At 43.5% G+C, this 26767-nt stretch overlaps 45 non-coding genes across 45 annotated transcripts; 9 read left to right on the top strand and 36 right to left on the bottom strand.

Moving 5' to 3' along the window:
* Positions 1 to 761: 761 nt before the first annotated feature.
* trnap-agg (transfer RNA proline (anticodon AGG)) lies at positions 762 to 833 on the bottom strand. Its single transcript has one exon. It is a non-coding gene; the product is annotated as a tRNA-Pro (tRNA).
* A 159-nt stretch (positions 834 to 992) lies between these two features.
* On the top strand, positions 993 to 1065 carry trnar-ccg (transfer RNA arginine (anticodon CCG)). Its single transcript has one exon. It is a non-coding gene; the product is annotated as a tRNA-Arg (tRNA).
* Positions 1066 to 2181: 1116 nt separating this feature from the next.
* Positions 2182 to 2253, bottom strand: trnap-agg (transfer RNA proline (anticodon AGG)). Its single transcript has one exon. It is a non-coding gene; the product is annotated as a tRNA-Pro (tRNA).
* Positions 2254 to 3628: 1375 nt separating this feature from the next.
* trnap-cgg (transfer RNA proline (anticodon CGG)) lies at positions 3629 to 3700 on the bottom strand. Its single transcript has one exon. It is a non-coding gene; the product is annotated as a tRNA-Pro (tRNA).
* A 283-nt stretch (positions 3701 to 3983) lies between these two features.
* Positions 3984 to 4055, bottom strand: trnap-agg (transfer RNA proline (anticodon AGG)). Its single transcript has one exon. It is a non-coding gene; the product is annotated as a tRNA-Pro (tRNA).
* A 284-nt stretch (positions 4056 to 4339) lies between these two features.
* Positions 4340 to 4411, bottom strand: trnap-agg (transfer RNA proline (anticodon AGG)). Its single transcript has one exon. It is a non-coding gene; the product is annotated as a tRNA-Pro (tRNA).
* A 159-nt stretch (positions 4412 to 4570) lies between these two features.
* trnar-ccg (transfer RNA arginine (anticodon CCG)) lies at positions 4571 to 4643 on the top strand. Its single transcript has one exon. It is a non-coding gene; the product is annotated as a tRNA-Arg (tRNA).
* A 782-nt stretch (positions 4644 to 5425) lies between these two features.
* Positions 5426 to 5497, bottom strand: trnap-cgg (transfer RNA proline (anticodon CGG)). Its single transcript has one exon. It is a non-coding gene; the product is annotated as a tRNA-Pro (tRNA).
* Positions 5498 to 5779: 282 nt separating this feature from the next.
* trnap-agg (transfer RNA proline (anticodon AGG)) lies at positions 5780 to 5851 on the bottom strand. Its single transcript has one exon. It is a non-coding gene; the product is annotated as a tRNA-Pro (tRNA).
* A 284-nt stretch (positions 5852 to 6135) lies between these two features.
* Positions 6136 to 6207, bottom strand: trnap-agg (transfer RNA proline (anticodon AGG)). Its single transcript has one exon. It is a non-coding gene; the product is annotated as a tRNA-Pro (tRNA).
* Positions 6208 to 6366: 159 nt separating this feature from the next.
* Positions 6367 to 6439, top strand: trnar-ccg (transfer RNA arginine (anticodon CCG)). Its single transcript has one exon. It is a non-coding gene; the product is annotated as a tRNA-Arg (tRNA).
* A 783-nt stretch (positions 6440 to 7222) lies between these two features.
* Positions 7223 to 7294, bottom strand: trnap-cgg (transfer RNA proline (anticodon CGG)). The gene has a single exon. It is a non-coding gene; the product is annotated as a tRNA-Pro (tRNA).
* Positions 7295 to 7577: 283 nt separating this feature from the next.
* Positions 7578 to 7649, bottom strand: trnap-agg (transfer RNA proline (anticodon AGG)). The gene has a single exon. It is a non-coding gene; the product is annotated as a tRNA-Pro (tRNA).
* A 282-nt stretch (positions 7650 to 7931) lies between these two features.
* trnap-agg (transfer RNA proline (anticodon AGG)) lies at positions 7932 to 8005 on the bottom strand. The gene has a single exon. It is a non-coding gene; the product is annotated as a tRNA-Pro (tRNA).
* Positions 8006 to 8164: 159 nt separating this feature from the next.
* trnar-ccg (transfer RNA arginine (anticodon CCG)) lies at positions 8165 to 8237 on the top strand. The gene has a single exon. It is a non-coding gene; the product is annotated as a tRNA-Arg (tRNA).
* A 778-nt stretch (positions 8238 to 9015) lies between these two features.
* trnap-cgg (transfer RNA proline (anticodon CGG)) lies at positions 9016 to 9087 on the bottom strand. The gene has a single exon. It is a non-coding gene; the product is annotated as a tRNA-Pro (tRNA).
* Positions 9088 to 9370: 283 nt separating this feature from the next.
* Positions 9371 to 9442, bottom strand: trnap-agg (transfer RNA proline (anticodon AGG)). The gene has a single exon. It is a non-coding gene; the product is annotated as a tRNA-Pro (tRNA).
* A 281-nt stretch (positions 9443 to 9723) lies between these two features.
* Positions 9724 to 9797, bottom strand: trnap-agg (transfer RNA proline (anticodon AGG)). Its single transcript has one exon. It is a non-coding gene; the product is annotated as a tRNA-Pro (tRNA).
* A 1014-nt stretch (positions 9798 to 10811) lies between these two features.
* Positions 10812 to 10883, bottom strand: trnap-cgg (transfer RNA proline (anticodon CGG)). Its single transcript has one exon. It is a non-coding gene; the product is annotated as a tRNA-Pro (tRNA).
* A 282-nt stretch (positions 10884 to 11165) lies between these two features.
* On the bottom strand, positions 11166 to 11237 carry trnap-agg (transfer RNA proline (anticodon AGG)). Its single transcript has one exon. It is a non-coding gene; the product is annotated as a tRNA-Pro (tRNA).
* A 281-nt stretch (positions 11238 to 11518) lies between these two features.
* Positions 11519 to 11592, bottom strand: trnap-agg (transfer RNA proline (anticodon AGG)). The gene has a single exon. It is a non-coding gene; the product is annotated as a tRNA-Pro (tRNA).
* Positions 11593 to 12606: 1014 nt separating this feature from the next.
* On the bottom strand, positions 12607 to 12678 carry trnap-cgg (transfer RNA proline (anticodon CGG)). Its single transcript has one exon. It is a non-coding gene; the product is annotated as a tRNA-Pro (tRNA).
* A 282-nt stretch (positions 12679 to 12960) lies between these two features.
* Positions 12961 to 13032, bottom strand: trnap-agg (transfer RNA proline (anticodon AGG)). Its single transcript has one exon. It is a non-coding gene; the product is annotated as a tRNA-Pro (tRNA).
* A 284-nt stretch (positions 13033 to 13316) lies between these two features.
* Positions 13317 to 13388, bottom strand: trnap-agg (transfer RNA proline (anticodon AGG)). Its single transcript has one exon. It is a non-coding gene; the product is annotated as a tRNA-Pro (tRNA).
* Positions 13389 to 13547: 159 nt separating this feature from the next.
* On the top strand, positions 13548 to 13620 carry trnar-ccg (transfer RNA arginine (anticodon CCG)). The gene has a single exon. It is a non-coding gene; the product is annotated as a tRNA-Arg (tRNA).
* Positions 13621 to 14406: 786 nt separating this feature from the next.
* Positions 14407 to 14478, bottom strand: trnap-cgg (transfer RNA proline (anticodon CGG)). Its single transcript has one exon. It is a non-coding gene; the product is annotated as a tRNA-Pro (tRNA).
* Positions 14479 to 14761: 283 nt separating this feature from the next.
* trnap-agg (transfer RNA proline (anticodon AGG)) lies at positions 14762 to 14833 on the bottom strand. Its single transcript has one exon. It is a non-coding gene; the product is annotated as a tRNA-Pro (tRNA).
* Positions 14834 to 15117: 284 nt separating this feature from the next.
* trnap-agg (transfer RNA proline (anticodon AGG)) lies at positions 15118 to 15189 on the bottom strand. Its single transcript has one exon. It is a non-coding gene; the product is annotated as a tRNA-Pro (tRNA).
* A 159-nt stretch (positions 15190 to 15348) lies between these two features.
* On the top strand, positions 15349 to 15421 carry trnar-ccg (transfer RNA arginine (anticodon CCG)). The gene has a single exon. It is a non-coding gene; the product is annotated as a tRNA-Arg (tRNA).
* A 1131-nt stretch (positions 15422 to 16552) lies between these two features.
* Positions 16553 to 16624, bottom strand: trnap-agg (transfer RNA proline (anticodon AGG)). Its single transcript has one exon. It is a non-coding gene; the product is annotated as a tRNA-Pro (tRNA).
* A 286-nt stretch (positions 16625 to 16910) lies between these two features.
* trnap-agg (transfer RNA proline (anticodon AGG)) lies at positions 16911 to 16982 on the bottom strand. Its single transcript has one exon. It is a non-coding gene; the product is annotated as a tRNA-Pro (tRNA).
* Positions 16983 to 17141: 159 nt separating this feature from the next.
* Positions 17142 to 17214, top strand: trnar-ccg (transfer RNA arginine (anticodon CCG)). Its single transcript has one exon. It is a non-coding gene; the product is annotated as a tRNA-Arg (tRNA).
* A 786-nt stretch (positions 17215 to 18000) lies between these two features.
* On the bottom strand, positions 18001 to 18072 carry trnap-cgg (transfer RNA proline (anticodon CGG)). Its single transcript has one exon. It is a non-coding gene; the product is annotated as a tRNA-Pro (tRNA).
* Positions 18073 to 18356: 284 nt separating this feature from the next.
* Positions 18357 to 18428, bottom strand: trnap-agg (transfer RNA proline (anticodon AGG)). Its single transcript has one exon. It is a non-coding gene; the product is annotated as a tRNA-Pro (tRNA).
* A 284-nt stretch (positions 18429 to 18712) lies between these two features.
* trnap-agg (transfer RNA proline (anticodon AGG)) lies at positions 18713 to 18784 on the bottom strand. Its single transcript has one exon. It is a non-coding gene; the product is annotated as a tRNA-Pro (tRNA).
* Positions 18785 to 19802: 1018 nt separating this feature from the next.
* On the bottom strand, positions 19803 to 19874 carry trnap-cgg (transfer RNA proline (anticodon CGG)). Its single transcript has one exon. It is a non-coding gene; the product is annotated as a tRNA-Pro (tRNA).
* Positions 19875 to 21914: 2040 nt separating this feature from the next.
* On the bottom strand, positions 21915 to 21986 carry trnap-agg (transfer RNA proline (anticodon AGG)). The gene has a single exon. It is a non-coding gene; the product is annotated as a tRNA-Pro (tRNA).
* Positions 21987 to 22271: 285 nt separating this feature from the next.
* Positions 22272 to 22343, bottom strand: trnap-agg (transfer RNA proline (anticodon AGG)). Its single transcript has one exon. It is a non-coding gene; the product is annotated as a tRNA-Pro (tRNA).
* Positions 22344 to 22502: 159 nt separating this feature from the next.
* On the top strand, positions 22503 to 22575 carry trnar-ccg (transfer RNA arginine (anticodon CCG)). The gene has a single exon. It is a non-coding gene; the product is annotated as a tRNA-Arg (tRNA).
* Positions 22576 to 23706: 1131 nt separating this feature from the next.
* trnap-agg (transfer RNA proline (anticodon AGG)) lies at positions 23707 to 23778 on the bottom strand. The gene has a single exon. It is a non-coding gene; the product is annotated as a tRNA-Pro (tRNA).
* A 286-nt stretch (positions 23779 to 24064) lies between these two features.
* Positions 24065 to 24136, bottom strand: trnap-agg (transfer RNA proline (anticodon AGG)). The gene has a single exon. It is a non-coding gene; the product is annotated as a tRNA-Pro (tRNA).
* Positions 24137 to 24295: 159 nt separating this feature from the next.
* On the top strand, positions 24296 to 24368 carry trnar-ccg (transfer RNA arginine (anticodon CCG)). The gene has a single exon. It is a non-coding gene; the product is annotated as a tRNA-Arg (tRNA).
* A 786-nt stretch (positions 24369 to 25154) lies between these two features.
* trnap-cgg (transfer RNA proline (anticodon CGG)) lies at positions 25155 to 25226 on the bottom strand. Its single transcript has one exon. It is a non-coding gene; the product is annotated as a tRNA-Pro (tRNA).
* Positions 25227 to 25510: 284 nt separating this feature from the next.
* On the bottom strand, positions 25511 to 25582 carry trnap-agg (transfer RNA proline (anticodon AGG)). Its single transcript has one exon. It is a non-coding gene; the product is annotated as a tRNA-Pro (tRNA).
* Positions 25583 to 25866: 284 nt separating this feature from the next.
* trnap-agg (transfer RNA proline (anticodon AGG)) lies at positions 25867 to 25938 on the bottom strand. The gene has a single exon. It is a non-coding gene; the product is annotated as a tRNA-Pro (tRNA).
* Between the last annotated feature and the right edge of the window lie 829 nt (positions 25939 to 26767).

Genomic DNA, 26767 nt, shown 5'->3' with positions numbered 1-26767 from the left:
TAAGGCATCAGCCTCCGTCCAAGGACGTGGTTGAATGAGCTAGCTCTAAGCAAAAGGTCAATGACTATACAAAGAAACTCCAAGGACATGTATTTCTGTGCTCATGGTTTTAATTCAACTATGACTGATGTAAAATGGTTTGAATCCCAAAACCCCTGCAGAAAGTTCAATTTGGCCGAAGTATCAGCCTCTGATGCTAGAGAACGTGACATCAAGCACCATGTTGTCTGCAGCAAAAGTTCTGATATCAAATGGTTGTTAAAGCAAAGCAACCATCGGAAACAGTGTCAGAAAACCCTTGAACTCATTCTAAATGCTAGAGGGCTCAGTCGGGAATTGAATATAATTGAAATAGAAAGCGTTTGTTGTTAGGAAGCCAAGGAAGTTAGCTTGCTTTGAAACGGCTGGGCTCGTCCAGGATTTGAACCCAGGACCTCTCGCACCCGAAGCGAGAATCATAACCCTAGACCAACGAGCCAGACCAGAATCACCTATGGCTACGTGTGTACACATCTACAGTCACTTAATGTGGCCCTCTAAAAGATTGGGCAGGCACTAGTTTTAATAGAAAACACTTGTCGTTAGGAAGCCGCATTTCCTGGAAGGCAGCGACTCTGAGTATGGCCTGCACAAGGAAGAAAAAAACACGACCTTTGACTGAATCTGGGATATGTTGTAGTACAGATGAACAACAGTAATTATTTCAAAACCAAATTAGTTTTTATCTAAGCTCAACGTAGCCAGCTTGCTTTGAAACGGCTGGGCTCGTCCGGGATTTGAACCCGGGACCTCTCGCACCCTAAGCGAGAATCATACCCCTAGACCAACGAGCCTCTCCGGTATGCCATGTTTTGTGTGGGTACCACAAATTTAGTGAAGCTCACCTGTATAACGGAACGTGTTCTGTTGTCGAGATACTTAAGTGTAGATATTTGAGCTTCAAAAACTACTTCAAGGGATACTACAGATTGACGGCCAACTTTGCCAAACAAGGCCCGGTGGCCTAATGGATAAGGCATCAGCCTCCGGAGCTGAGGATTGTGGGTTCAAGTCCCACCTGGGTCATCTTTGATGGGCTACCTTTAAGATGGCTTTGTGAGAATTTCAAGGAGGATTTTTCAATGACTATATCCATGATGACCGCACGATTGGAATTATCATAATGATAACCATATATCACTATGAAAGACGAATTTAAAAGAGAATTCCACAAAGTGTTTTTTTTAACTCAAGTCACAACAAAAGTAGCTGTCTACTCATCAAGACTGATTCTGCATCTTCAGCATCAAAAAATTGTCTTCTGCCACTCATGCTTTGCCCATGAAGTCAAAAGTGCCAATGAGAGCTTTGGCCATCTAATTGCAGAAAAACGCACGGCACACCAGTGAAGGGCTCTAAAAGTCAACAGCAGCATACAGACTATATCTTAGGCTTGACTTTGAACCATAAGGCATCAGCCTCCGTCCAAGGACGTGGTTGAATGAGCTAGCTCTAAGCAAAAGGTCAATGACTGTACAAAGAAACTCCAAGGACATGTATTTCTGTGCTCATCGTTTTAATTAAACTATGACTGATGTAAAATGGTTTGAATCCCAAAACCCCTGCAGAAAGTTCAATTTGGCCGAAGTATCAGCCTCTGATGCTAGAGAACGTGACATCAAGCACCATGTTGTCTGCAGCAAAACTTCTGATATCAAATGGTTGTTAAAGCAAAGCAACCATCGGAAACAGTGTCAGAAAACCCTTGAACTCATTCTAAATGCTAGAGGGCTCAGTCGGGAATTGAATATAATTGAAATAGAAAGCGTTTGTTGTTAGGAAGCCGAGGAAGTTAGCTTGCTTTGAACCCGGGATCTCTCGCACCCGAAGCGAGAATCATACCCCTAGACCAACGAGCCAGACCAGAAACACCTATGGCTACGTGTGTACACATGTACAGTCACTTAATGTGGCCCTCTAAAAGATTGGGCAGGCACTAGTTTTAATAGAAAACACTTGTCGTTAGGAAGCCGCATTTCCTGGAAGGCAGCGACTCTGAGTATGGCCTGCACAAGGAAAAAAAAAACACGACCTTTGACTGAATCTGGGATATGTTGTAGTACAGATGAACAACAGTAATTATTTCAAAACCACAGTAGTTTTTATCTAAGCTTAACGTAGCCAGCTGGCTTTGAAACGGCTGGGCTCGTCCGGGATTTGAACCCGGGACCTCTCGCACCCTAAGCGAGAATCATACCCCTAGACCAACGAGCCTGTCTGCGAACACCAACAGCTACGTGTGTACACATGTACAGTCACTGAATGTTGCCCTCTAAAAGATTGGGCAGGCACTAATTTTAATAGAAAACGCTTGCCGTTAGGAAGCCGCATTTCCTGGAAGGCAGCGACTCTGAGTATGGTCTGTACAAGGAAAAAAAAAACACTTGACCTTTGACTGAATCTGGGCTATGTTGTAGTACAAATGAACAAAAGTAATTATTTCAAAACCTCAGCAGTTTTGAGGTGGGCTCAACGCAGCCAGCTTGCTATGAAACGACTGGGCTCGTCCGGGATTTGAACCCTGGATCTCTCGCACCCTAAGCGAGAATCATACCCCTAGACCACCGAGCCTCTCCGGTATGCCATGTTTTGTGTGGGTACCACAAATTTAGTGAAGCTCACCTGTATAACGGAACGTGTTCTGTTGTCGAGATACTTAAGTGCAGATATTTGAGCTTCAAAAACTACTTCAAGGGATACTACAGATTGACGGCCAACTTTGCCAAACAAGGCCCGGTGGCCTAATGGATAAGGATTTAGCATCCGGAGCTGAGGATTGTGGGTTCAAGTCCCACCTGGGTCGTCTTTGATGGGCTACCTTTAAGATGGCTTTGTGAGAATTTCAAGGAGGATTTTTCAATGACTATATCCATGATGACCTCACGATTGGAATTATCATAATGATAACCATATATCACTATGAAAGAAGAATTTAAAAGAGAATTCCACAAAGTGTTTTTTTAACACAAGTCACAACAAAAGTAGCTGTCTACTCATCAAGACTGATTCTGCATCTTCAGCATCAATAAATTGTCTTCTGCCACTCATGCTTTGCCCATGAAGTCAACAGTGCCAATGAGAGCTTTGGCCATCTAATTGCAGAAAAACACACGACACACCAGTGAAGGGCTCTAAAAGTCAACAGCAGCATACAGACTATATCTTAGGCTTGACTTTGAACCATAAGGCATCAGCCTCCGTCCAAGGACGTGGTTGAATGAGCTAGCTCTAAGCAAAAGGTCAATGACTGTACAAAGAAACTCCAAGGACATGTATTTCTGTGCTCATGGTTTTAATTCAACTATGACTGATGTAAAATGGTTTGAATCCCAAAACCCCTGCAGAAAGTTCAATTTGGCCGAAGTATCAGCCTCTGATGCTAGAGAACGTGACATCAAGCACCATGTTGTCTGCAGCAAAAGTTCTGATATCAAATGGTTGTTAAAGCAAAGCAACCATCGGAAACAGTGTCAGAAAACCCTTGAACTCATTCTAAATGCTAGAGGGCTCAGTCGGGAATTGAATATAATTGAAATAGAAAGCGTTTGTTGTTAGGAAGCTGAGGAATTTAGCTTGCTTTGAAACAGCTGGGCTCGTCCGGGATTTGAACCCGGGACCTCTCGCAACCGAAGCGAGAATCATACCCCTAGACCAACGAGCCAGACCAGAATAGCCTATGGCTACGTGTGTACACATGTACAGTCACTTAATGTGGCCCTCTAAAAGATTGGGCAGGCACTAGTTTTAATAGAAAACACTTGCCGTTAGGAAGCCGCATTTCCTGGAAGGCAGCGACTCTGAGTATGGCCTGCACAAGGAAGAAAAAAACACGACCTTTGACGGAATCTGGGATATGTTGTAGTACAGATGAACAACAGTAATTATTTCAAAACCACAGTAGTTTTTATCTAAGCTCAACGTAGCCAGCTTGCTTTGAAACGGCTGGGCTCGTCCGGGATTTGAACCCGGGACCTCTCGCACCCTAAGCGAGAATCATACCCCTAGACCAACGAGCCTGACTGCGAACACCAACAGCTACGTGTGTACACATGTACAGTCACTGAATGTTGCCCTCTAAAAGATTGGGCAGGCACTAATTTTAATAGAAAACGCTTGCCGTTAGGAAGCCGCATTTCCTGGAAGGCAGCGACTCTGAGTATGGTCCGTACAAGGAAAAAAAAACACTTGACCTTTGACTGAATCTGGGCTATGTTGTAGTACAGATGAACAAAAGTAATTATTTCAAAAACTCAGCAGTTTTGAGGTGGGCTCAACGCAGCCAGCTTGCTATGAAACGACTGGGCTTGTCCGGGATTTGAACCCGGGACCTCTCGCACCCTAAGCGAGAATCATACCCCTAGACCAACGAGCCTCTCCGGTATGCCATGTTTTGTGTGGGTACCACAAATTTAGTGAAGCTCACCTGTATAACGGAACGTGTTCTGTTGTCGAGATACTTAAGTGTAGATATTTGAGCTTCAAAAACTACTTCAAGGGATACTACAGATTGACGGCCAACTTTGCCAAACAAGGCCCGGTGGCCTAATGGATAAGGCATCAGCCTCCGGAGCTGAGGATTGGGGGTTCAAGTCCCACCTGGGTCGTCTTTGATGGGCTACCTTTAAGATGGCTTTGTGAGAATTTCAAGGAGGATATATGACTATATCCATGATGACCGCACGATTGGAATTATCATAATGATAACCATATATCACTATGAAAGACGAATTTAAAAGAGAATTCCACAAAGTGTTTTTTTAACACAAGTCACAACAAAAGTAGCTGTCTACTCATCAAGACTGATTCTGCATCTTCAGCATCAATAAATTGTCTTCTGCCACTCATGCTTTGCCCATGAAGTCAACAGTGCCAATGAGAGCTTTGGCCATCTAATTGCAGAAAAATGCACGGCACACCAGTGAAGGGCTCTAAAAGTCAACAGCAGCATACAGACTATATCTTAGGCTTGACTTTGAACCATAAGGCATCAGCCTCCGTCCAAGGACGTGGTTGAATGAGCTAGCTCTAAGCAAAAGGTCAATGACTGTACAAAGAAACTCCAAGGACATGTATTTCTGTGCTCATCGTTTTAATTCAACTATGACTGATGTAAAATGGTTTGAATCCCAAAACCCCTGCAGAAAGTTCAATTTGGCCGAAGTATGAGCCTCTGATGCTAGAGAACGTGACATCAAGCACCATGTTGTCTGCAGCAAAACTTCTGATATCAAATGGTTGTTAAAGCAAAGCAACCATCGGAAACAGTGTCAGAAAACCCTTGAACTCATTCTAAATGCTAGAGGGCTCAGTCGGGAATTGAATATAATTGAAAAAGAAAGGGTTTGTTGTTAGGAAGCCGAGGAAGTTAGCTTGCTTTGAAACGGCTGGGCTTGTCCGGGATTTGAACCCGGGACCTCTCGCACCCGAAGCAAGAATCATACCCCTAGACCAACGAGCCAGACCAGAATCACCTATGGCTACGTGTGTACACATGTACAGTCACTTAATGTGGCCCTCTAAAAGATTGGGCAGGCACTAGTTTTAATAGAAAACACTTGTCGTTAGGAAGCCGCATTTCCTGGAAGGCAGCGACTCTGAGTATCGCCTGTACAAGGAAAAAAAAACACGACCTTTGACTGAATCTTGGATATGTTGTAGTACATATGAACAACAGTAATTATTTCAAAACCACAGTAGTTTTTATCTAAGCTCAACGTAGTCAGCGTGCTTTGAAACGGCTGGGCTCGTCCGGGATTTGAACCCGGGACCTCTCGCACCCTAAGCGAGAATCATACCCCTAGACCAACGAGCCTGACTGCAAACACCAACAGCTACGTGTGTACACATGTACAGTCACTGAATGTTGCCCTCTAAAAGATTGGGCAGGCACTAATTTTAATAGAAAACGCTTGCCGTTAGGAAGCCGCATTTCCTGGAAGGCAGCGACTCTGAGTATGGTCTGTACAAGGAAAAAAAAACACTTGACCTTTGACTGAATCTGGGCTATGTTGTAGTACAGATGAACAAAAGTAATTATTTCAAAACCTCAGCAGTTTTGAGGTGGGCTCAACGTAGCCAGCTTGCTATGAAACGACTGGGCTCGTCCGGGATTTGAACCCGGGACCTCTCGCACCCTAAGCGAGAATCATACCCCTAGACCAACGAGCCTCTCCGGTATGCCATGTTTTGTCTGGGTACCACAAATTTAGTGAAGCTCACCTGTATAACGGAACGTGTTCTGTTGTCGAGATACTTAAGTGTAGATATTTGAGCTTCAAAAACTACTTCAAGGGATACTACAGATTGACGGCCAACTTTGCCAAACAAGGCCCGGTGGCCTAATGGATAAGGCATCAGCCTCCGGAGCTGAGGATTGTTGGTTCAAGTCCCACCTGGGTCGTCTTTGATGGGCTAGCTTTAAGATGGCTTTGTGAGAATTTCAAGGAGGATTTTTCAATGACTATATCCATGATGACCGCACAATTGGAATTATCATAATGATAACCATATACCACTATGAAAGACGAATTTAAAAGAGAATTCCACAAAGTGTTTTTTTTTAAAAAAGTCACAACAAAAGTAGCTGTCTACTCATCAAGACTGATTCTGCATCTTCAGCATCAATAAATTGTCTTCTGCCACTCATGCTTTGCCCATGAAGTCAACAGTGCCAATGAGAGCTTTGGCCATCTAATTGCAGAAAAACGCACGGCACACCAGTGAAGGGCTCTAAAAGTCAACAGCAGCATACAGACTATATCTTAGGCTTGACTTTGAACCATAAGGCATCAGCCTCCGTCCAAGGACGTGGTTGAATGAGCTAGCTCTAAGCAAAAGGTCAATGACTGTACAAAGAAACTCCAAGGACATGTATTTCTGTGCTCATCGTTTTAATTAAACTATGACTGATGTAAAATGGTTTGAATCCCAAAACCCCTGCAGAAAGTTCAATTTGGCCGAAGTATCAGCCTCTGATGCTAGAGAACGTGACATCAAGCACCATGTTGTCTGCAGCAAAAGTTCTGATATCAAATGGTTGTTAAAGCAAAGCAACCATCGGAAACAGTGTCAGAAAACCCTTGAACTCATTCTAAATGCTAGAGGGCTCAGGAATTGAATATAATTGAAATAGAAAGCTTTTGTTGTTGGGAAGCCGAGGAAGTTAGCTTGCTTTGAAACAGCTTGGCTCGTCCAGGATTTGAACCCAGGACCTCTCGCACCCGAAGCGAGAATCATACCTCTAGACCAACGAGCCAGACCAGAATCACCTATGGCTACGTGTGTACACATGTACAGTCACTTAATGTGGCCCTCTAAAAGATTGGGCAGGCACTAGTTTTAATAGAAAACACTTGTCGTTAGGAAGCCGCATTTCCTGGAAGGCAGCAACTCTGAGTATGGCCTGCACAAGGAAAAAAAAAACACGACCTTTGACTGAATCTGGGATATGTTGTAGTACAGATGAACAACAGTAATTATTTCAAAACCACAGTAGTTTTTATCTAAGCTCAACGTAGCCAGCTTGCTTTGAAACGGCTGGGCTCGTCCGGGATTTGAACCCGGGACCTCTCGCACCCTAAGCGAGAATCATACCCCTAGACCAACGAGCCTGACTGCGAACACCAACAGCTACGTGTGTACACATGTACAGTCACTGAATGTTGCCCTCTAAAAGATTGGGCAGGCACTAATTTTAATAGAAAACGCTTGCCGTTAGGAAGCCGCATTTCCTGGAAGGCAGCGACTCTGAGTATGGTCTGTACAAGGAAAAAAAAACACTTGACCTTTGACTGAATCTGGGCTATGTTGTAGTACAGATGAACAAAAGTAATTATTTCAAAAACTCAGCAGTTTTGAGGTGGGCTCAACGCAGCCAGCTTGCTATGAAACGACTGGGCTCGTCCGGGATTTGAACCCGGGACCTCTCGCACCCTAAGCGAGAATCATACCCCTAGACCAACGAGCATCTCCGGTATGCCATGTTTTGTGTGGGTACCACAAATTTAGTGAAGCTCACCTGTATAACGGAACGTGTTCTGTTGTCGAGATACTTAAATGTAGATATTTGAGCTTCAAAAACTACTTCAAGGGATACTACAGATTGACGGCCAACTTTGCCAAACATGGCCCGATGGCCTAATGGATAAGGCATCAGCCTCCGGAGCTGAGGATTGTGGGTTCAAGTCCCACCTGGGTCGTCTTTGATGGGCTACCTTTAAGATGGCTTTGTGAGAATTTCAAGGAGGATATATGACTATATCCATGATGACCGCACAATTGGAATTATCATAATGATAACCATATACCACTATGAAAGACGAATTTAAAAGAGAATTCCACAAAGTGTTTTTTTAACACAAGTCACAACAAAAGTAGCTGTCTACTCATCAAGACTGATTCTGCATCTTCAGCATCAATAAATTGTCTTCTGCCACTCATGCTTTGCCCATGAAGTCAACAGTGCCAATGAGAGCTTTGGCCATCTAATTGCAGAAAAACGCACGGCACACCAGTGAAGGGCTCTAAAAGTCAACAGCAGCATACAGACTATATCTTAGGCTTGACTTTGAACCATAAGGCATCAGCCTCCGTCCAAGGACGTGGTTGAATGAGCTAGCTCTAAGCAAAAGGTCAATGACTGTACAAAGAAACTCCAAGGACATGTATTTCTGTGCTCATCGTTTTAATTAAACTATGACTGATGTAAAATGGTTTGAATCCCAAAACCCCTGCAGAAAGTTCAATTTGGCCGAAGTATCAGCCTCTGATGCTAGAGAACGTGACATCAAGCACCATGTTGTCTGCAGCAAAAGTTCTGATATCAAATGGTTGTTAAAGCAAAGCAACCATCGGAAACAGTGTCAGAAAACCCTTGAACTCATTCTAAATGCTAGAGGGCTCAGGAATTGAATATAATTGAAATAGAAAGCTTTTGTTGTTGGGAAGCCGAGGAAGTTAGCTTGCTTTGAAACAGCTGGGCTCGTCCGGGATTTGAACCCAGGACCTCTCGCACCCGAAGCGAGAATCATACCCCTAGACCAACGAGCCAGACCAGAATCACCTATGGCTACGTGTGTACACATGTACAGTCACTTAATGTGGCCCTCTAAAAGATTGGGCAGGCACTAGTTTTAATAGAAAACACTTGTCGTTAGGAAGCCGCATTTCCTGGAAGGCAGCAACTCTGAGTATGGCCTGCACAAGGAAAAAAAAAACACGACCTTTGACTGAATCTGGGATATGTTGTAGTACAGATGAACAACAGTAATTATTTCAAAACCACAGTAGTTTTTATCTAAGCTCAACGTAGCCAGCTTGCTTTGAAACGGCTGGGCTCGTCCGGGATTTGAACCCGGGACCTCTCGCACCCTAAGCGAGAATCATACCCCTAGACCAACGAGCCTGACTGCGAACACCAACAGCTACGTGTGAACACATGTACAGTCACTGAATGTTGCCCTCTAAAAGATTGGGCAGGCACTAATTTTAATAGAAACAAATGCCGTTAGGAAGCCGCATTTCCTGGAAGGCAGCGACTCTGAGTATGGTCTGTACAAGGAAAAAAAAACACTTGACCTTTGACTGAATCTGGGCTATGTTGTAGTACAGATGAACAACAGTAATTATTTCAAAAACTCAGCAGTTTTGAGGTGGGCTCAACGCAGCCAGCTTGCTATGAAACGACTGGGCTCGTCCGGGATTTGAACCCGGGACCTCTCGCACCCTAAGCGAGAATCATACCCCTAGACCAACGAGCATCTCCGGTATGCCATGTTTTGTGTGGGTACCACAAATTTAGTGAAGCTCACCTGTATAACGGAACGTGTTCTGTTGTCGAGATACTTAAGTGTAGATATTTGAGCTTCAAAAACTACTTCAAGGGATACTACAGATTGACGGCCAACTTTGCCAAACATGGCCAGGTGGCCTAATGGATAAGGCATCAGCCTCCGGAGCTGAGGATTGTGGGTTCAAGTCCCAACTGGGTCGTCTTTGATGGGCTACCTTTAAGATGGCTTTGTGAGAATTTCAAGGAGGATATATGACTATATCCATGATGACCGCACGATTGGAATTATCATAATGATAACCATATATCACTATGAAAGACGAATTTAAAAGAGAATTCCACAAAGTGTTTTTTTAACACAAGTCACAACAAAAGTAGCTGTCTACTCATCAAGACTGATTCTGCATCTTCAGCATCAATAAATTGTCTTCTGCCACTCATGCTTTGCCCATGAAGTCAACAGTGCCAATGAGAGCTTTGGCCATCTAATTGCAGAAAAACGCACGGCACACCAGTGAAGGGCTCTAAAAGTCAACAGCAGCATACAGACTATATCTTAGGCTTGACTTTGAACCATAAGGCATCAGCCTCCGTCCAAGGACGTGGTTGAATGAACTAGCTCTAAGCAAAAGGTCAATGACTGTACAAAGAAACTCCAAGGACATGTATTTCTGTGCTCATGGTTTTAATTCAACTATGGCTGATGTAAAATGGTTTGAATCCCAAAACCCCTGCAGAAAGTTCAATTTGGCCGAAGTATGAGCCTCTGATGCTAGAGAACGTGACATCAAGCACCATGTTGTCTGCAGCAAAAGTTCTGATATCAAATGGTTGTTAAAGCAAAGCAACCATCGGAAACAGTGTCAGAAAACCCTTGAACTCATTCTAAATGCTAGAGGGCTCAGTCGGGAATTGAATATAATTGAAACAGAAAGCGTTTGTTGTTAGGAAGCCGAGGAAGTTAGCTTGCTTTGAAACGGCTGGGCTTGTCCGGGATTTGAACCCGGGACCTCTCGCACCCGAAGCAAGAATCATACCCCTAGACCAACGAGCCAGACCAGAATCACCTATGGCTACGTGTGTACACATGTACAGTCACTTAATGTGGCCCTCTAAAAGATTGGGCAGGCACTAGTTTTAATAGAAAACACTTGTCGTTAGGAAGCCGCATTTCCTGGAAGGCAGCGACTCTGAGTATCGCCTGTACAAGGAAAAAAAAACACGACCTTTGACTGAATCTTGGATATGTTGTAGTACATATGAACAACAGTAATTATTTCAAAACCACAGTAGTTTTTATCTAAGCTCAACATAGCCAGCTTGCTTTGAAACGGCTGGGCTCGTCCGGGATTTGAACCCGGGACCTCTCGCACCCTAAGCGAGAATCATACCCCTAGACCAACGAGCTTGACTGCAAACACCAACAGCTACGTGTGTACACATGTACAGTCACTGAATGTTGCCCTCTAAAAGATTGGGCAGGCACTAATTTTAATAGAAACAAATGCCGTTAGGAAGCCGCATTTCCTGGAAGGCAGCGACTCTGAGTATGGTCTGTACAAGGAAAAAAAAACACTTGACCTTTGACTGAATCTGGGCTATGTTGTAGTACAGATGAACAAAAGTAATTATTTCAAAAACTCAGCAGTTTTGAGGTGGGCTCAACGCAGCCAGCTTGCTATGAAACGACTGGGCTCGTCCGGGATTTGAACCCGGGACCTCTCGCACCCTAAGCGAGAATCATACCCCTAGACCAACGAGCATCTCCGGTATGCCATGTTTTGAGTGGGTACCACAAATTTAGTGAAGCTCACCTGTATAACGGAACGTGTTCTGTTGTCGAGATACTTAAGTGTAGATATTTGAGCTTCAAAAACTACTTCAAGGGATACTACAGATTGACGGCCAACTTTGCCAAACATGGCCAGGTGGCCTAATGGATAAGGCATCAGCCTCCGGAGCTGAGGATTGTGGGTTCAAGTCCCAACTGGGTCGTCTTTGATGGGCTACCTTTAAGATGGCTTTGTGAGAATTTCAAGGAGGATATATGACTATATCCATGATGACCGCACGATTGGAATTATCATAATGATAACCATATATCACTATGAAAGACGAATTTAAAAGAGAATTCCACAAAGTGTTTTTTTAACACAAGTCACAACAAAAGTAGCTGTCTACTCATCAAGACTGATTCTGCATCTTCAGCATCAATAAATTGTCTTCTGCCACTCATGCTTTGCCCATGAAGTCAACAGTGCCAATGAGAGCTTTGGCCATCTAATTGCAGAAAAACGCACGGCACACCAGTGAAGGGCTCTAAAAGTCAACAGCAGCATACAGACTATATCTTAGGCTTGACTTTGAACCATAAGGCATCAGCCTCCGTCCAAGGACGTGGTTGAATGAACTAGCTCTAAGCAAAAGGTCAATGACTGTACAAAGAAACTCCAAGGACATGTATTTCTGTGCTCATGGTTTTAATTCAACTATGGCTGATGTAAAATGGTTTGAATCCCAAAACCCCTGCAGAAAGTTCAATTTGGCCGAAGTATGAGCCTCTGATGCTAGAGAACGTGACATCAAGCACCATGTTGTCTGCAGCAAAAGTTCTGATATCAAATGGTTGTTAAAGCAAAGCAACCATCGGAAACAGTGTCAGAAAACCCTTGAACTCATTCTAAATGCTAGAGGGCTCAGTCGGGAATTGAATATAATTGAAACAGAAAGCGTTTGTTGTTAGGAAGCCGAGGAAGTTAGCTTGCTTTGAAACGGCTGGGCTTGTCCGGGATTTGAACCCGGGACCTCTCGCACCCGAAGCAAGAATCATACCCCTAGACCAACGAGCCAGACCAGAATCACCTATGGCTACGTGTGTACACATGTACAGTCACTTAATGTGGCCCTCTAAAAGATTGGGCAGGCACTAGTTTTAATAGAAAACACTTGTCGTTAGGAAGCCGCATTTCCTGGAAGGCAGCGACTCTGAGTATCGTCTGTACAAGGAAAAAAAAACACGACCTTTGACTGAATCTTGGATATGTTGTAGTACAGATGAACAACAGTAATTATTTCAAAACCACAGTAGTTTTTATCTAAGCTCAACGTAGCCAGCTTGCTTTGAAACGGCTGGGCTCGTCCGGGATTTGAACCCGGGACCTCTCGCACCCTAAGCGAGAATCATACCCCTAGACCAACGAGCCTGACTGCAAACACCAACAGCTACGTGTGTACACATGTACAGTCACTGAATGTTGCCCTCTAAAAGATTGGGCAGGCACTAATTTTAATAGAAAACGCTTGCCGTTAGGAAGCCGCATTTCCTGGAAGGCAGCGACTCTGAGTATGGTCTGTACAAGGAAAAAAAAACACTTGACCTTTGACTGAATCTGGGCTATGTTGTAGTACAGATGAACAAAAGTAATTATTTCAAAACCTCAGCAGTTTTGAGGTGGGCTCAACGCAGCCAGCTTGCTATGAAACGACTGGGCTCGTCCGGGATTTGAACCCGGGACCTCTCGCACCCTAAGCGAGAATCATACCCCTAGACCAACGAGCCTCTCCGATACACCATGTTTTGTGTGGGTACCACAAATTTAGTGAAGCTCACCTGTATAACGGAACGTGTTCTGTTGTCGAGATACTTAAGTGTAGATATTTGAGCTTCAAAAACTACTTCAAGGGATACTACAGATTGACGGCCAACTTTGCCAAACAAGGCCCGATGGCCTAATGGATAAGGCATCAGCCTCCGGAGCTGAGGATTGTGGGTTCAAGTCCCACCTGGGTCATCTTTGATGGGCTACCTTTAAGATGGCTTTGTGAGAATTTCAAGGAGGATTTTTCAATGACTATATCCATGATGACCGCACGATTGGAATTATCATAATGATAACCATATATCACTATGAAAGACGAATTTAAAAGAGAATTCCACAAAGTGTTTTTTTAACTCAAGTCACAACAAAAGTAGCTGTCTACTCATCAAGACTGATTCTGCATCTTCAGCATCAATAAATTGTCTTCTGCCACTCATGCTTTGCCCATGAAGTCAACAGTGCCAATGAGAGCTTTGGCCATCTAATTGCAGAAAAACGCACGGCACACCAGTGAAGGGCTCTAAAAGTCAACAGCAGCATACAGACTATATCTTAGGCTTGACTTTGAACCATAAGGCATCAGCCTCCGTCCAAGGACGTGGTTGAATGAGCTAGCTCTAAGCAAAAGGTCAATGACTGTACAAAGAAACTCCTAGGACATGTATTTCTGTGCTCATCGTTTTAATTCAACTATGACTGATGTAAAATGGTTTGAATCCCAAAACCCCTGCAGAAAGTTCAATTTGGCCGAAGTATCAGCCTCTGATGCTAGAGAACGTGACATCAAGCACCATGTTGTCTGCAGCAAAAGTTCTGATATCAAATGGTTGTTAAAGCAAAGCAACCATCGGAAACAGTGTCAGAAAACCCTTGAACTCATTCTAAATGCTAGAGGGCTCAGTCGGGAATTGAATATAATTGAAATAGAAAGCGTTTGTTGTTAGGAAGCCGAGGAAGTTAGCTTGCTTTGAAACGGCTGGGCTCGTCCGGGATTTGAACCCGGGACCTCTCGCACCCGAAGCGAGAATCATACCCCTAGACCAACGAGCCAGACCAGAATCACCTATGGCTACGTGTGTACACATGTACAGTCACTTAATGTGGCCCTCTAAAAGATTGGGCAGGCACTAGTTTTAATAGAAAACACTTGTCGTTAGGAAGCCGCATTTCCTGGAAGGCAGCGATTCTGAGTATGGCCTGTACAAGGAAAAAAAAACCACGACCTTTGACTGAATCTGGGATATGTTGTAGTACAGATGAACAACAGTAATTATTTCAAAACCACAGTAGTTTTTATCTAAGCTCAGCGTAGCCAGCTTGCTTTGAAACGGCTGGGCTCGTCCGGGATTTGAACCCGGGACCTCTCGCACCCTAAGCGAGAATCATACCCCTAGACCAACGAGCCCGACTGCGAACAGCAACAGCTACGTGTGTACACATGTACAGTCACTGAATGTTGCCCTCTAAAAGATTGGGCAGGCACTAATTTTAATAGAAAACGCTTGCCGTTAGGAAGCCGCATTTCCTGGAAGGCAGCGACTCTGAGTATGGTCTGTACAAGGAAAAAAAAACACTTGACCTTTGACTGAATCTGGGCTATGTTGTAGTACAGATGAACAAAAGTAATTATTTCAAAACCTCAGCAGTTTTGAGGTGGGCTCAACGCAGCCAGCTTGCTATGAAACGACTGGGCTCGTCCGGGATTTGAACCCGGGACCTCTCGCACCCTAAGCGAGAATCATACCCCTAGACCAACGAGCCTCTCCGGTATGCCATGTTTTGTGTGGGTACCACAAATTTAGTGAAGCTCACCTGTATAACGGAACGTGTTCTGTTGTCGAGATACTTAAGTGTAGATATTTGAGCTTCAAAAACTACTTCAAGGGATACTACAGATTGACGGCCAACTTTGCCAAACAAGGCTCGGTGGCCTAATGGATAAGGCATCAGCCTCCGGAGCTGAGGATTGTGGGTTCAAGTCCCACCTGGGTCATCTTTGATGGGCTACCTTTAAGATGGCTTTGTGAGAATTTCAAGGAGGATTTTTCAATGACTATATCCATGATGACCGCACAATTGGAATTATCATAATGATAACCATATATCACTATGAAAGATGAATTTAAAAGAGAATTCCACAAAGTGTTTTTTTAACACAAGTCACAACAAAAGTAGCTGTCTACTCATCAAGACTGATTCTGCATCTTCAGCATCAATAAATTGTCTTCTGCCACTCATGCTTTGCCCATGAAGTCAACAGTGCCAATGAGAGCTTTGGCCATCTAATTGCAGAAAAACGCACGGCACACCAGTGAAGAGCTCTAAAAGCCAACAGCAGCATACAGACTATATCTTAGGCTTGACTTTGAACCATAAGGCATCAGCCTCCGTCCAAGGACGTGGTTGAATGAGCTAGCTCTAAGCAAAAGGTCAATGACTTTACAAAGAAACTCCAAGGACATGTATTTCTGTGCTCATGGTTTTAATTCAACTATGACTGATGTAAAATGGTTTGAATCCCAAAACCCCTGCAGAAAGTTCAATTTGGCCGAAGTATCAGCCTCTGATGCTAGAGAACGTGACATCAAGCACCATGTTGTCTGCAGAAAAAGTTCTGATATCAAATGGTTGTTAAAGCAAAGCAACCATCGGAAACAGTGTCAGAAAACCCTTGAACTCATTCTAAATGCTAGAGGGCTCAGTCGGGAATTGAAAATAATTGAAATAGAAAGCGTTTGTTGTTAGGAAGTTAGCTTGCTTTGAAACGGCTGGGCTCGTCCGGGATTTGAACCCGGGACCTCTCGCACTCAAAGCGAGAATCATACCCCTAGACCAACGAGCCAGACCAGAATCACCTATGGCTACGTGTGTACACATCTACAGTCACTTAATGTGGCCCTCTAAAAGATTGGGCAGGCACTAGTTTTAATAGAAAACACTTGTCGTTAGGAAGCTGCATTTCCTGGAAGGCAGCGACTCTGAGTATGGCCTGCACAAGGAAAAAAAAAAACGACCTTTGACTGAATCTGGGATATGTTGTAGTACAGATGAACAACAGTAATTATTTCAAAACCACAGTAGTTTTTATCTAAGCTCAACGTAGCCAGCTTGCTTTGAAACGGCTGGGCTCGTCCGGGATTTGAACCCGGGACCTCTCGCACCCTAAGCGAGAATCATACCCCTAGACCAGCGAGCCTGACTGTGAGCACCAACAGCTACGTGTGTACACATGTACAGTCACTGAATGTTGCCCTCTAAAAGATTGGGCAGGCACTAATTTTAATAGAAAACGCTTGCCGTTAGGAAGCCGCATTTCCTGGAAGGCAGCGACTCTGAGTATGGTCTGTACAAGGAAAAAAAAAAACACTTGACCTTTGACTGAATCTGGGCTATGTTGTAGTACAGATGAACAAAAGTAATTATTTCAAAACCTCAGCAGTTTTGGGGTGGGCTCAAAGCAGACAGCTTGCTATGAAACGACTGGGCTCATCCGGGATTTGAACCCGGGACCTCTCGCACCCTAAGCGAGAATCATACCCCTAGACCAACGAGCCTCTCCGGTATGCCATGTTTTGTGTGGGTACCACAAATTTAGTGAAGCTCACCTGTATAACGGATCGTGTTCTGTTGTCGAGATACTTAAGTGCAGATATTTGAGCTTCAAAAACTACTTCAAGGGATACTACAGATTGACGGCCAACTTTGCCAAACAAAGCCCGGTGGCCTAATGGATAAGGCATCAGCCTCCGGAGCTGAGGATTGTGGGTTCAAGTCCCACCTGGGTCGTCTTTGATGGGCTACTTTTAAGATGGCTTTGTGAGAATTTCAAGGAGGATTTTTCAATGACTATATCCATGATGACCGCACGATTAGAATTATCATAATGATAACCATATATCACTATGAAAGACGAATTTAAAAGAGAATTCCACAAAGTGTTTTTTTAACACAAGTCACAACAAAAGTAGCTGTCTACTCATCAAGACTGATTCTGCATCTTCAGCATCAATAAATTGTCTTCTGCCACTCATGCTTTGCCTATGAAGTCAACAGTGCCAATGAGAGCTTTGGCCATCTAATTGCAGAAAAACGCACGGCACACCAGTGAAGGGCTCTAAAAGTCAACAGCAGCATACAGACTATATCTTAGGCTTGACTTTGAACCATAAGGCATCAGCCTCTGTCCAAGGACATGGTTGAATGAGCTAGCTCTAAGCAAAAGGTCAATGACTGTTCAAAGAAACTCCAAGGACATGTATTTCTGTGCTCATGGTTTTAATTCAACTATGACTGATGTAAAATGGTTTGAATCCCAAAACCCCTGCAGAAAGTTCAATTTGGCCGAAGTATCAGCCTCTGATGCTAGAGAACATGACATCAAGCACCATGTTGTCTGCAGAAAAAGTTCTGATATCAAATGGTTGTTAAAGCAAAGCAACCATCGGAAACAGTGTCAGAAAACCCTTGAACTCATTCTAAATGCTAGAGGGCTCAGTCGGGAATTGAATATAATTGAAATAGAAAGCGTTTGTTGTTAGGAAGCCGAGGAAGTTAGCTTGCTTTGAAACGGCTGGGCTCGTCCGGGATTTGAACCCGGGACCTCTCGCACCCGAAGCGAGAATCATACCCCTAGACCAACGAGCCAGACCAGAATCACCTATGGCTACGTGTGTACACATCTACAGTCACTTAATGTGGCCCTCTAAAAGATTGGGCAGGCACTAGTTTTAATAGAAAACACTTGTCGTTAGGAAGCCGCATTTCCTGGAAGGCAGCGACTCTGAGTATGGCCAACACAAGGAAAAAAAAAAACACGACCTTTGACTAAATCTGGGATATGTTGTAGTACAGATGAACAACAGTAATTATTTCAAAACCACAGTAGTTTTTATCTAAGCTCAACGTAGCCAGCTTGCTCTGAAACGGCTGGGCTCGTCCGGGATTTGAACCCGTGACCTCTCGCACCCTAAGCGAGAATCATACCCCTAGACCAACGAGCCTGACTGCAAGCACCAACAGCTACGTGTGTACACATGTACAGTCACTGAATGTTGCCCTCTAAAAGATTGGGCAGGCACTAATTTTAATAGAAAACGCTTGCCGTTAGGAAGCCGCATTTCCTGGAAGGCAGCGACTCTGAGTATGGTCTGTACAAGGAAAAAAAAACACTTGACCTTTGACTGAATCTGGGCTATGTTGTAGTACAGATGAACAAAAGTAATAATTTCAAAACCTCAGTAGTTTTGAGGTGGGCTCAACGCAGCCAGCTTGCTATGAAACGACTGGGCTCGTCCGGGATTTGAACCCGGGACCTCTCGCACCCTAAGCGAGAATCATACCCCTAGACCAAAGAGCCTCTCCGGTACTGCATGTTTTGTGTGGGTACCACAAATTTAGTGAAGCTCACCTGTATAACGGAACGTGTTCTGTTGTCGAGATACTTAAGTGTAGATATTTGAGCTTCAAAAACTACTTCAAGGGATACTACAGATTGACGGCCAACTTTGCCAAACAAGGCCCGGTGGCCTAATGGATAAGGCATCAGCCTCCAGAGCTGAGGATTGTGGGTTCACGTCCCACCAGGGTCATCTTTGATGGGCTACCTTTAAGATGGCTTTGTGAGACTTTCAAGGAGGATTTTTCAATGACTATATCCATGATGACCGCACGATTGGAATTATCATAATGATAACCATATATCACTATGAAAGACGAATTTAAAAGAGAATTCCACAAAGTGTTTTTTTAACTCAAGTCACAACAAAAGTAGCTGTCTACTCATCAAGACTGATTCTGCATCTTCAGCATCAATAAATTGTCTTCTGCCACTCATGCTTTGCCCATGAAGTCAACAGTGCCAATGAGAGCTTTGGCCATCTAATTGCAGAAAAACGCACGGCACACCAGTGAAGGGCTCTAAAAGCCAACAGCAGCATACAGACTATATCTTAGGCTTGACTTTGAACCATAAGGCATCAGCCTCCGTCCAAGGACGTGGTTGAATGAGCTAGCTCTAAGCAAAAGGTCAATGACTGTACAAAGAAACTCCAAGGACATGTATTTCTGTGCTCATTGTTTTAATTCAACTATGACTGATGTAAAATGGTTTGAATCCCAAAACCCCTGCAGAAAGTCCAATTTGGCCGAAGTATCAGCCTCTGATGCTACAGAACGTGACATCAAGCACCATGTTGTCTGCAGCAAAAGTTCTGATATCAAATGGTTGTTAAAGCAAAGCAACCATCGGAAACAGTGTCAGAAAACCCTTGAACTCATTCTAAATGCTAGAGGGCTCAGTCGGGAATTGAATATAATTGAAATAGAAAGCGTTTGTTGTTAGGAAGCCGAGGAAGTTAGCTTGCTTTGAAACGGCTGGGCTCGTCCGGGATTTGAACCCGGGACCTCTCGCACCCGAAGCGAGAATCATACCCCTAGACCAACGAGCCTGACCAGAATCACCTATGGCTACGTGTGTACACATGTACAGTCACTTAATGTGGCCCTCTAAAAGATTGGGCAGGCACTAGTTTTAATAGAAAACACTTGTCGTTAGGAAGCCGCATTTCCTGGAAGGCAGCGACTCTGAGTATGGCCTGTACAAGGAAAAAAAAAACATGACCTTTGACTGAATCTGGGATATGTTGCAGAGGTGTCAAGTAACGAAGTACAAATACTTCGTTACCTTACTTAAGTAGAAATTTTGGGTATCTATACTTTACTGGAGTAATTATTTTTCTGCCTACTTTTTACTTCTACTCCTTACATTTTCACGCAATTATCTGTACTTTCTACTCCTTACTTTTTAAAAATAGGCTCGTTACTCCTCTTTCATTTCATCTTGTTTAAAAAAAAAACTATGCAGATAAATTGCGTCATCCGGATAGTGTGAATTTGATTGTGGTTGGATGAGAAGTGTAAACATATACCATTCCAACACCCTATTGGTTACATCGCGCTTGCACATGACTCAAAGCACAAATCACACACGGTGTTGCCAGATGGGGCGGGTTCCAGCGCACGAGCACGCACTTTCAGTCAATCAGCGATCAGCAGCAGACGCGCTCATTCATGACAGCCAGGTTTTTAGCGCGATAACTCATTGTAGATGTATATTCAAGTGATTGCTATGCTAAAGTGGCATACATACAGTATATAACGTTATATACACAAGCCGTTTCTACAGTAAGGAGTGGTAGAGTGAACAAACTCTCAAACTTGGATTACACCTGTGACTCGAAGACTCTTTATAAGTATAATCATTATTCCTGTCCATCATAATATACACACTCGGGACATCTGCAACTAGCAACCCCAACAGCTGCTGAAAGAGGTTTGAATCAATGATGAATCAGTTTTGACTGGACTAAGTGCATGTCCTATGAACTTCACAAGGGTACTGTAGTTTTGTCAGAGCAAAGCTAAGCGCATTGTTATTTTTTTTGTCTGCGGATTATTGTACAGTATATCAATGAATTACGCATTTTGGCAGTGGTGTGTTTTAACGTGAAATGCCTGTTAATTATGTGCTTTTTCCGATATCTTATATTGGGCACTGTTTGCACTTAAAGTGGCTTCTTCAATAAAATATCATCACATTATTTTCCCAGTTTTGGTGACCTTTGAGCCCTGCACAGGCCCTGCACAATCCTTCTTATGACACACTCCTGCAGTCATTAAAATAGTTCAGCTTTGTTTGTAATGTCCAATAGTTATATTTTGTTTAGTTTCTTTAATAAAGTTAATTTAGAAAAATGTTTGGATAATTTGTTTGTTTGTTAATTTTTTTTAAAGTGACAACCAAGCAGTCAGCGACCGACAGTGGGTATGAGGTTAGGGGTGTAAAAGTCAGGGTCCGTAGGGCTCTAAATCGTCGACTCAATCTGGCAACACTGATCACACATGTAGCCTACATTTACATTCCGATAAAGGTTATTCATTACTTATAGGCAACTAGTCATCATATCTTCCGCTTCAGGAAACATGTTAATGCTCAGCAGTACACATAATGGTATATTTCCATTGTACTAAAATGCATTAATTTTCAATGGGTATATGTGGCTGAAACAGGTAGCCAGTGCCTCCCAAATTTTTCAACATTAACATTTTAATCTAACATTATAGTCATTATGGCCTTTAGAAAAATGTTTTTTGAGGAGGTGGGGTAGTGCGCTATATGCCCCTGTGGTGTGGCCTAAGCTTTTGTCTTTAATGGCATTTTTTTCCTTACATTACTTTTACTTTTATACTTTAAGTAGTTTTGAAAACCAGTACTTTTACACTTTTACTTAAGTAAAAAGCTTGAGTTGATACTTCAACTTCTACAAAAGTATTTTTAAACCCTAGTATCTATACTTCCACTTGAGTAATGTATGCGAGTAATTTTGACACCTCTGATTTGTTGTAGTACAGATGAACAACAGTATTTATTTCAAAACCACAGTAGTTTTTATCTAAGCTCAACATAGCCAGCTTGCTTTGAAACGGCTGGGCTCGTCCAGGATTTGAACCAGGGACCTCTCGCACCCTAAGCGAGAATCATACCCCTAAACCAACGAGCCTGACTGCGAAAACCAACAGCTACGTGTGTACACATGTACAGTCACTGAATGTTGCCCTCTAAAAGATTGGGCAGGCACTAATTTTAATAGAAAACGCTTGCCGTTAGGAAGCCGCATTTCCTGGAAGGCAGCGACTCTGAGTATGGTCTGTACAAGGAAAAAAAAAACACTTGACCTTTGACTGAATCTGGGCTATGTTGTAGTACAGATGAACAAAAGTAATTATTTCAAAACCTCAGCAGTTTTGGGGTGGGCTCAAAGCAGAAAGCTTGCTATGAAAAGACTGGGCTCATCCGGGATTTGAACCCTGGACCTCTCGCACCCTAAGCGAGAATCATACCCCTAGACCAACGAGCCTCTCCGGTATGGCTTGTTTTGTGTGGGTACCACAAATTTAGTGAAGCTCACCTGTATAACGGATCGTGTTCTGTTGTCGAGATACTTAAGTGCAGATATTTGAGCTTCAAAAACTACTTCAAGGGATACTACAGATTGACGGCCAACTTTGCCAAACAAGGCTCGGTGGCCTAATGGATAAGGCATCAGCCTCCGGAGCTGAGGATTGTGGGTTCAAGTCCCACCTGGGTCATCTTTGATGGGCTACCTTTAAGATGGCTTTGTGAGAATTTCAAGGAGGATTTTTCAATGACTATATCCATGATGACCGCACAATTGGAATTATCATAATGATAACCATATATCACTATGAAAGATGAATTTAAAAGAGAATTCCACAAAGTGTTTTTTTAACACAAGTCACAACAAAAGTAGCTGTCTACTCATCAAGACTGATTCTGCATCTTCAGCATCAATAAATTGTCTTCTGCCACTCATGCTTTGCCCATGAAGTCAACAGTGCCAATGAGAGCTTTGGCCATCTAATTGCAGAAAAACGCACGGCACACCAGTGAAGAGCTCTAAAAGCCAACAGCAGCATACAGACTATATCTTAGGCTTGACTTTGAACCATAAGGCATCAGCCTCCGTCCAAGGACGTGGTTGAATGAGCTAGCTCTAAGCAAAAGGTCAATGACTTTACAAAGAAACTCCAAGGACATGTATTTCTGTGCTCATGGTTTTAATTCAACTATGACTGATGTAAAATGGTTTGAATCCCAAAACCCCTGCAGAAAGTTCAATTTGGCCGAAGTATCAGCCTCTGATGCTAGAGAACGTGACATCAAGCACCATGTTGTCTGCAGAAAAAGTTCTGATATCAAATGGTTGTTAAAGCAAAGCAACCATCGGAAACAGTGTCAGAAAACCCTTGAACTCATTCTAAATGCTAGAGGGCTCAGTCGGGAATTGAAAATAATTGAAATAGAAAGCGTTTGTTGTTAGGAAGTTAGCTTGCTTTGAAACGGCTGGGCTCGTCCGGGATTTGAACCCGGGACCTCTCGCACTCAAAGCGAGAATCATACCCCTAGACCAACGAGCCAGACCAGAATCACCTATGGCTACGTGTGTACACATCTACAGTCACTTAATGTGGCCCTCTAAAAGATTGGGCAGGCACTAGTTTTAATAGAAAACACTTGTCGTTAGGAAGCTGCATTTCCTGGAAGGCAGCGACTCTGAGTATGGCCTGCACAAGGAAAAAAAAAAACGACCTTTGACTGAATCTGGGATATGTTGTAGTACAGATGAACAACAGTAATTATTTCAAAACCACAGTAGTTTTTATCTAAGCTCAACGTAGCCAGCTTGCTTTGAAACGGCTGGGCTCGTCCGGGATTTGAACCCGGGACCTCTCGCACCCTAAGCGAGAATCATACCCCTAGACCAGCGAGCCTGACTGTGAGCACCAACAGCTACGTGTGTACACATGTACAGTCACTGAATGTTGCCCTCTAAAAGATTGGGCAGGCACTAATTTTAATAGAAAACGCTTGCCGTTAGGAAGCCGCATTTCCTGGAAGGCAGCGACTCTGAGTATGGTCTGTACAAGGAAAAAAAAAAACACTTGACCTTTGACTGAATCTGGGCTATGTTGTAGTACAGATGAACAAAAGTAATTATTTCAAAACCTCAGCAGTTTTGGGGTGGGCTCAAAGCAGACAGCTTGCTATGAAACGACTGGGCTCATCCGGGATTTGAACCCGGGACCTCTCGCACCCTAAGCGAGAATCATACCCCTAGACCAACGAGCCTCTCCGGTATGCCATGTTTTGTGTGGGTACCACAAATTTAGTGAAGCTCACCTGTATAACGGATCGTGTTCTGTTGTCGAGATACTTAAGTGCAGATATTTGAGCTTCAAAAACTACTTCAAGGGATACTACAGATTGACGGCCAACTTTGCCAAACAAAGCCCGGTGGCCTAATGGATAAGGCATCAGCCTCCGGAGCTGAGGATTGTGGGTTCAAGTCCCACCTGGGTCGTCTTTGATGGGCTACTTTTAAGATGGCTTTGTGAGAATTTCAAGGAGGATTTTTCAATGACTATATCCATGATGACCGCACGATTAGAATTATCATAATGATAACCATATATCACTATGAAAGACGAATTTAAAAGAGAATTCCACAAAGTGTTTTTTTAACACAAGTCACAACAAAAGTAGCTGTCTACTCATCAAGACTGATTCTGCATCTTCAGCATCAATAAATTGTCTTCTGCCACTCATGCTTTGCCTATGAAGTCAACAGTGCCAATGAGAGCTTTGGCCATCTAATTGCAGAAAAACGCACGGCACACCAGTGAAGGGCTCTAAAAGTCAACAGCAGCATACAGACTATATCTTAGGCTTGACTTTGAACCATAAGGCATCAGCCTCTGTCCAAGGACATGGTTGAATGAGCTAGCTCTAAGCAAAAGGTCAATGACTGTTCAAAGAAACTCCAAGGACATGTATTTCTGTGCTCATGGTTTTAATTCAACTATGACTGATGTAAAATGGTTTGAATCCCAAAACCCCTGCAGAAAGTTCAATTTGGCCGAAGTATCAGCCTCTGATGCTAGAGAACATGACATCAAGCACCATGTTGTCTGCAGAAAAAGTTCTGATATCAAATGGTTGTTAAAGCAAAGCAACCATCGGAAACAGTGTCAGAAAACCCTTGAACTCATTCTAAATGCTAGAGGGCTCAGTCGGGAATTGAATATAATTGAAATAGAAAGCGTTTGTTGTTAGGAAGCCGAGGAAGTTAGCTTGCTTTGAAACGGCTGGGCTCGTCCGGGATTTGAACCCGGGACCTCTCGCACCCGAAGCGAGAATCATACCCCTAGACCAACGAGCCAGACCAGAATCACCTATGGCTACGTGTGTACACATCTACAGTCACTTAATGTGGCCCTCTAAAAGATTGGGCAGGCACTAGTTTTAATAGAAAACACTTGTCGTTAGGAAGCCGCATTTCCTGGAAGGCAGCGACTCTGAGTATGGCCAACACAAGGAAAAAAAAAAACACGACCTTTGACTAAATCTGGGATATGTTGTAGTACAGATGAACAACAGTAATTATTTCAAAACCACAGTAGTTTTTATCTAAGCTCAACGTAGCCAGCTTGCTCTGAAACGGCTGGGCTCGTCCGGGATTTGAACCCGTGACCTCTCGCACCCTAAGCGAGAATCATACCCCTAGACCAACGAGCCTGACTGCAAGCACCAACAGCTACGTGTGTACACATGTACAGTCACTGAATGTTGCCCTCTAAAAGATTGGGCAGGCACTAATTTTAATAGAAAACGCTTGCCGTTAGGAAGCCGCATTTCCTGGAAGGCAGCGACTCTGAGTATGGTCTGTACAAGGAAAAAAAAACACTTGACCTTTGACTGAATCTGGGCTATGTTGTAGTACAGATGAACAAAAGTAATAATTTCAAAACCTCAGTAGTTTTGAGGTGGGCTCAACGCAGCCAGCTTGCTATGAAACGACTGGGCTCGTCCGGGATTTGAACCCGGGACCTCTCGCACCCTAAGCGAGAATCATACCCCTAGACCAAAGAGCCTCTCCGGTACTGCATGTTTTGTGTGGGTACCACAAATTTAGTGAAGCTCACCTGTATAACGGAACGTGTTCTGTTGTCGAGATACTTAAGTGTAGATATTTGAGCTTCAAAAACTACTTCAAGGGATACTACAGATTGACGGCCAACTTTGCCAAACAAGGCCCGGTGGCCTAATGGATAAGGCATCAGCCTCCAGAGCTGAGGATTGTGGGTTCACGTCCCACCAGGGTCATCTTTGATGGGCTACCTTTAAGATGGCTTTGTGAGACTTTCAAGGAGGATTTTTCAATGACTATATCCATGATGACCGCACGATTGGAATTATCATAATGATAACCATATATCACTATGAAAGACGAATTTAAAAGAGAATTCCACAAAGTGTTTTTTTAACTCAAGTCACAACAAAAGTAGCTGTCTACTCATCAAGACTGATTCTGCATCTTCAGCATCAATAAATTGTCTTCTGCCACTCATGCTTTGCCCATGAAGTCAACAGTGCCAATGAGAGCTTTGGCCATCTAATTGCAGAAAAACGCACGGCACACCAGTGAAGGGCTCTAAAAGCCAACAGCAGCATACAGACTATATCTTAGGCTTGACTTTGAACCATAAGGCATCAGCCTCCGTCCAAGGACGTGGTTGAATGAGCTAGCTCTAAGCAAAAGGTCAATGACTGTACAAAGAAACTCCAAGGACATGTATTTCTGTGCTCATTGTTTTAATTCAACTATGACTGATGTAAAATGGTTTGAATCCCAAAACCCCTGCAGAAAGTCCAATTTGGCCGAAGTATCAGCCTCTGATGCTACAGAACGTGACATCAAGC

The sequence above is a fragment of the Pseudorasbora parva genome, chromosome 4 (assembly GCF_024679245.1).
Source record: "Pseudorasbora parva isolate DD20220531a chromosome 4, ASM2467924v1, whole genome shotgun sequence".
Taxonomy (NCBI): Eukaryota; Metazoa; Chordata; class Actinopteri; order Cypriniformes; family Gobionidae; genus Pseudorasbora; species Pseudorasbora parva.
Note: the sequence above shows the minus strand (reverse complement) of the source record. Positions and strands in the feature narration are given on the sequence as shown.